This window comes from Diadema setosum, chromosome 8 (assembly GCF_964275005.1).
Source record: "Diadema setosum chromosome 8, eeDiaSeto1, whole genome shotgun sequence".
Taxonomy (NCBI): Eukaryota; Metazoa; Echinodermata; class Echinoidea; order Diadematoida; family Diadematidae; genus Diadema; species Diadema setosum.
In genome coordinates this window covers 28,026,201-28,034,067 of record NC_092692.1, presented here as the reverse complement: position 1 = coordinate 28,034,067, position 7,867 = coordinate 28,026,201, and positions in this window count along the sequence as shown.

The window sequence follows — 7,867 nt, the reverse complement described above, 5'->3', positions numbered from 1 at the left end:
TATCATTGACTTCGTGTAATTTGCATGTGATTGCCACGGATATTCCTATTTGGTGAAAAACAGTAGAGCTTGAAATAATATTTCATATAAGTTACACTAAAGTTTTTTTTTTCTTTGTCCGATTATTAAGTTGCCATGAACATGAAATCTGGTACCTTTCATCTCAAAGTGCTTACGCATATAAAATGTGTTTATCATTTCCAAAGACTTGTTTAACTGTAGTATATCATAGTGTATTATATACCTTTGCAAGTTATATAGGATTCCGTAGGTTTTAAAAGCTGTTTGTTCTTCCATCATAACTATCATACTGTGATGTGGAAAATAACAGAGAGAAAGTCAAAGGTTCGGTGTTAACTGAAGTTAACTTTGATAATGATGGCACAATCTTGGTTATTGATTAACAGGATATAATAATAATAAAAAAAAAAACGAGTCACCAGTGCTAGCTCACAGCATAATTGTCCAACAGATATCAAAATGTCTTCCCTGTTAATAGAGCTAAACATTAATCATAAGAACAAAGTTAATCTGAGTTTCATTCAAAGTTACACTGTCTTTGTGAGATATTTTGTGAAGATTATTATAGAACTAAAGTATTGGATAATCATTAAAGTGATTAATACCAATCACTGGTCATTTTGCCTGATCATTTAAAAAAACGACCGTATGCCTATTATTGTCTTGTGTACTTGAGTGCATGTGTACATGCGTGTGTGTGTGTGTGTGTGTGTGTGTGTGTGTGTGTGTGTGGCGCAAACAGATTACCACGGGTGTGGCATGTGTGTGTGCGCGCGCGCGTTTTAATAATTATGGTGATATCAAAGAGATTTTATAATCTCTTTCGATGGAATATATTGTATTATGTGCATGTCTGTATGCTGACTATGCTTGCACATGGCTACACAAACCACAGACTCGTTCTTTTATTACACCTGGTAATACTGTCTTTGAGATTTGTGACAGGAACACAGATTTTCTCGTCTTCGGACTAGAAGCCAACACGTATAATTCCTTCAAGAAATGATACTCTCAATGAGGTGTGTGGCTGGAATAATGATGGATGTATGGAGATTTCAGTCCAAATAGATCTGAAAAATTTCCAGTCCCATCCCCCACCAATCATGTAGCAACATTACAGACCAATCAAAGTATCTAACGCAAAATACAAATCGTAACCCCCAACAAATAGATATTCACCCTAAACACCATAGAAATAAGATAATGAATGAAACGTTCCATTTCCTTGCCCCTGGCAAACAGGGACCACTTGAATATTAAGAAAAAACAACAATAAAAGAATAAAGAAGAATAAAAAAAATAGCGAAAAATCCTTCACAAAGTTCAAAAGAAAAAAAATCCTTGTAACGGACCTGATATTGCACCTAAGCCCTATAAGAAAATGTTGGACTAAGTGTAAGTGGTGGTTGAATGAAGTTTTGCATTTGGGCGGGTATTATCATATTTGAATTTGGTCTTTAAATGTGCAAAGACGGTATTGGTATATAAAAAATAAAAGGATCAAAGAGAGAAACTCCTTGTATTGCTCCATGGTAATTCTAAAATGGGTGAGTGGCAGGTGGGTATAGGAGTGCCTTGGAAAGCATAAGACGAGGCGATATAAGCAGGAAAGGATATTCACAGGTTAAACCTATTAACTGACTTTAAGTCTTGTGTGGCGTTGAAAGAAAGTAGAATTGCGACCGATTGCAAATATCTGATTTTATCCCATATACAACTCATGGACATACGAAACTAATGTTGAAGATGATTTAGTTGTAATGATACTGACGATAACATAATATCAATACAACCACTACTACTACTTCATGTTACGTACTTCTACTATTAAAGCCAATTATGAAAATGATATGATGGAAAAATACAGTGCACTCCCGTCATAATGATGTCCTCGGGACCGGCAGTTTTCTTTCGTTATGTCGAAATGTCGTTATAGCCGAACAGTATAGTGTACAAAGATATAATATGATGATAATTCTCGGACCTCGATTTTGATTTCATTGTAACGAGAATTTAGTTATGATCACATTCGCTTTAAGGGGTGCACTGTAATCATTGCATTGCTACCCACATTGTATGACTGGATAGTGTATAGAAGTGTTCGTGAAGTTTCGTTGGTCGGCAGTTAGAATATAAACAGTCCACCTTTATTCCACATCCTTATACCAAAAGCTTACTTTCTTCCATTAATGCACGAAATGATTAATCAATTTCGTTGGGAACAGAATCAGAAGCACCCATACCACCACGATACAAAGGTTAAGAGATACTGATATTTGTGTGTAACACACGACCCAAATGCGAGTTTGCGAAAAAAAAGCCATAAGTTATAATTTAAGTGTGTGTGTCTGCATGCCACTGTGCGTGTGCATCTGTGTGTGTATCTATATGCGCGTGTGTGAATCTTAATTTTTCTCTCCTTGAGTCTCCACCCCCTCCTACTCCCTGTCTTTCTCTATCTGAGAAAGAGAAATTGTGAGACAAGTATTAGTGTGTGGGTATGTATGTGTGTGGCAGATTGTGTGCTTTGACACTAGTGACCTGTTCAACCGTAGCCCACGCATGTAATCTGAAATCTAACCCTGAATTCTGGTTTTTGAACAAGAATGCGTTTTCTTTCTCCCAGTCCGCCCTCGTCATGAAGACCCGTTTGATGTGGGATCGTCAAACTCCTGTACACCAAAGCGCAAAGGGAAAAGATCTCGGTGTTGATATGAATGGCTGCGTAGAGAAGAAATTGAATTCGAGTCTCCGTTCTTGATCGACGGAGCATATAGAGACCCCCCCCCCCCCGTTTTTCTTCCTTTGTCGCTTCGCCTCAGATCAAACACAAAAAGTCGACGTTCAGTTCTCTCCATTCGCACCTAAGCCGCAAAGAAACAGTTGAGCCTAGCCTTTTTGTTTTGGTAGTCAACACACTGGGAGCAATTTACCCGATTTCCGTGGATTTCCGTAAAGAATCCGTATAGTGCCCCGATTCCTTCTAAGGAGGTACTAAGTGCACCTAAGTGCTTATTTGGACGCTGTATTGTCGAATGAAGAGGTTTCTGTTTCGATACTTACTGCGGACATATAGCGGTACAGTTGTACAACTACAATCATAGAGCACGCGCCCTCAAAGGGACCAAAAATAGGTGACTGTTTACTGTGCCGAATGCAGTATAAAAGTCAGCCGCGCTCTTTTGAAAGGAGAACTGTCATGACCTTGCCATAGTCCGTCAGTGGAGGGACCAAATCGTATACTAGTACCCTTCTGAGAGGGTATACATGGCACCACCACTCCCGTGTATGGAATCTCCCCAACTTTCAACTCTCGAATTCACTCGCGTAAGTATATTCGTGAACGGTGGGTCTCGTGTGGTGGAAAAGGAGCCAGTGTTTTTGTGTGATGGTACCTAGACTCTTCATACATGAGAGTGCATTATCGTAATCTCCATTCATGGAGGGCTTTTGAGATCAATAGTCCTTTGATGGGCTACGTTTTATGTCTCCTTCTCAGACCAGACCGCACGTGACTTCTCATGCTGGGAAACGTTCTATATGCTATTCCTGTATCGATACATTGTGTGTACGTGCAGTGTTGACATGTGGTTTCGGTGTTTCCAACGCAGGTTAGAATTTTGCCATGGTAAAGTGAAGAATTATAAGTGAATGATAGACTGGTTTAGGGACATAATCTATATCACCTGCGAAATTTGTGGATTTTATGGCCGAGAGCTAGGGAATCATTTGCCCGGCCATATGCATCGATCCCTCTGCCAGTCATGCGAATACAATTTTGTACAGTATGAAGATCGTGCTGTGTATGGTAGATAACAAGGTATAATTGAAATTTCTACAGTGGTCGGGCATGAAGTGCCGAATATATTTTAGAATGTAAATAACTCAGTTCTCTTCTCTATAACGCAGTGACAGCGTGAAAGAATGATGAAATTAATATCTACTGTAGAGGCTTAAACGTTTAAGTGGTATCACACCATGATTGTGTCTTTGTTGTGAAATGTATATTCGTACCGTGTCAAAAATGCAGCAACTAGAGTTACATGGCGTAGTCGTGCGTCAGCATTTGGCATAAAAAGAGCTCCACTTTTTGAAGTAATTCAATCGTATTCACTACGTGGACCCAAGGAGATTTCGTCTCACCCACCTCCCTGCGGTCTCACCTCCCTTGTGTACCTTACCTGAACACTGATATTGATTTGTCACCAACACTTGCTCTAAAAGAATTGAATCCACCATAGCAAAGAAACAAAGGGCCTACATTTTTTTTTCTCCAAAATATTGAATAGCATTTTCAGTGAAACGTGAAGGCATGTGCTTTACAGGTTTTGACAAACCGCAGGAATTCGTGTTTTGTTTCTTCCCTATTTTGTTCACCCTGTATGCAGACCCGGGGAACAGTTTACAGAGTGACCTTGGTGTATCCCACTCGCCTCAGACTGCTTTGTTATATAGTTTCATATATATATATATATATATATATATATATATATATATATATATATATAATATATATATATACATATATATATATAGTATATATATATATATATATATATATATATATATATATATATATATATATATATATATATATATATATATATATATATATATATATATAATATATATACATATATATATATATATATATATATCTGTACAAAAATTTGACTTACCATGCGAAGTTATTTTCACAATATCAATAGCAATTGATGCAATCTTGTATCCAGACATACAAGTGAGCTGATACTTAATGATGATAATATATTAGCTATGATGATTTACACACTAAAGTTGATGATCGCATTTGATGTGTGACTGATGATTGGATTGAAAGGCAGTATTTTTGTTTCAACGATGAACCCCATGTACATCACAGGTCCGGCGCACTGTTTTCAAAAGTGTGGGGGCCCACTTCCGGGTTTCATGAGCTAACAAGCAAAAAAAAAAAAAAAAAAAAAAAAAAGGTCCTCAGCTCATTCTCTCCCCTCCCATTGTTGTGCCTCTTACGTACTTCCGGGTTGAAAAAAGTGTGGGGGCCCAAAGTGATGGCACCTTATGTATTCCTTTGTATGGTGCACAAAAAGTGTGGGGGCCCGGGCCCCCACGGCCCCCACGGCCCCCACGGCTGCGCCGCCCCTGCATCACCCACTATACCTGATCTTTCCTACCACACCATATTATAACTCCGTCATGACGATTAGCACCCAGTTTGATCTCAGTCCCGTTGACATTTTGATATTGTGGTCTTGAGAGGCTTAACATCACTAGTCGAGTGATGGATAATTCCGATAACTCCCCCCCCCCCCCCTCGTTTGACAGGTAGCAAGCTGTGACCCAACATTTCTATCAAGTCTCACGAAGAAACATACAAATATCTCATTTATGCTAGTATTCAGGTGCATTTTACAATATCCTGTTATCAAACATGCATGATATACACAAAGTAGGCTATGTGTTTATTTCCCTTTTTAAAGGAAATATATATAGCATTATATGTGTATACATGTATATTACATATTATCATATATATTTGCTATGCAAGTTCATTTCTTCTCTCCTTCTCTCTCTCTCTCTGCCTAACTGTCTGTATATCTTGTCTCTCTGTATATCAATGAACACCAGTCTCCTCGTATGCACTTTAAGCAAATTATCATAACAGACTAGTACCCCGGTGTTTTGAAGAAAAGTAAATACAGTGGAATGTCTGTAAGTACCTGCCTACTTTACGTGTCAAAGGAAATAGATCTTGATCGCATGAAAGGTGACTGACTTGGAAGGTTGTAACGCGTAATTCTTCTCTTGTCGATTTGAAGGTGCGCAGCGGAACCGCATTTTCACCCGGCGAACGTGGAGGTGATGACAATGAAATACTGTAGCAGTCAGTCACACCCATCGAACAAGTGGTGTGCTCACCCTGTGCATGCTTGACTTTTTCTCATGCACACTTTAGTGCACAGTGGTGCCTTCCCACCGACGTGCGGTAGACTTTAGGCCGACACGCGTGTAACAGCAAAGTGTCGACTCTATTGTGGAGAGGTTACAATGGAGAGGGAATTATTTTTCGAGTGTCTCGCACAATCTGTGCCTATATTTTCGTGTCCTTTATTGAATAGTGCCAACAAAGTTGTTTTTCTTGCCACCAGCCTGGAGAGAAAGGGCGACCAGGTACTGCTGATGGACATTGTCGGATAGTTTTTCTCTACAGACGCCAATGTGTGCTGGACAGTTTGTGCCAATGTACAGTCAGGAATTTGAACGTCACCACCCCCCCCCCCTCCTTCCAGAAGGAAAAATTAACAGATTTTGTTGTATCCTTACAATGATTGCAAGTGTTCTGTATTGGTAACTACCACATACTATTTCTATGTATTGAACGCCAGTGATTGTTGGTTAAATAACGTTCTGATAACTACATGTATACCAATAACATGATTATTTTAAAGGTTGAATTTCTTGCTATTACATGTAGATTTATATGACAACTGCTTCCTTGCACACAAATGCAGATGAGTATGAACATGTTTGTACTACCGAAGGGATCTGCTTGTTTGAGAGGTATGTCTTGTCAGCCCGATTCATTTGAAGTGAATCGCACATCATAAATTACGATATTATCCGTCAAATATGTATTCAATATTTCAGTGCTCACTGTATTTCAACAGGTAATATAACTGATTGACTTCACGCATGGCAAGAACCTACCACGCCCCCTAATCATCGCTGACGCATTCTGGGAGCCACCATGCATCGAGTGATCATGCGCAGTGGAAAGCACACTCTTCAGCAGCCTTAAAAAAATGGCGCCGCTTTTGTCTTATATATTGTGGCAAGGTCAGACCATCATTGGCGTTACTGTTGTTGTTGTCTATTTTCTTTCCATAACAAACTAGTCACTTTGCGTTTGCATGTTTGGTAGAATGTAAAAGCGTTCATAATTAAAGGGACAGCATAACGGTATGACTCTACTAAGAGGGGAATAGATGGAAACTTAACACACATCAAGCAAAGAGTCGGTTCACGGTTTAGGAGATCAATCTCCCATTGACACAGTAAATACTTACATTCAGAAGTACTCTTAAATGTAGGATGTCACCAGATAATTCTCTCACACTATACTAAATGCGACATTGTTAACAAAAGAGACCAATTAGTCGTGTTCAATATAAAATCTCAGTCCAGTTTGGATGGGTTGTGTTTCAAGGATTATTTACCACGAAAAGTTGTCTGTGAGGGTAGTTTAGGAGTCAGTGGAGCCAGTTTTGAATCAACACAGGTCTGCAAATTCTGCAATTTACACTGCTTGCATTATTTCCAGGTCGTAAAATGCAAGGACCAATTATTTAAGAACATGAAATGAAAATGACTACGCAGGTTATTCAAGACCTAGCTATTTGACACAATGACTGATATGCAAGCACATACGTCTGTCATACTTCCACATTTTCTAGGAAGAGGCTGACGTTGTTGAACGTCATGAATACATGCCAAAATGAAATGAAATATATCATGTACTTTTAGTCTCAAGTTATAGATCACTGCAATGTGTCCATGAGTACTTTAGATTATGAAATGCCATCAAAGAATAATCAGCATTTCACAGTTTTACAAATAGAATCAGTGTCACTCCTCAACAAGACTTGTATCGATAAGCTAGTGCAACGATGTGCTCAGTACTGAGGCATCTGACGCAAAATATTAATACTTTGATGAAAAGGTCCTTCTAAAAAGATCTTAATAAAGATCTAAAAATTTAAATGAATTTCTAAGTCTGGAATCGACATAAATCAATGAAGGTATTCTGATCTTTATTTCAGGAAACTAACTGTCCCACGCATTGAAG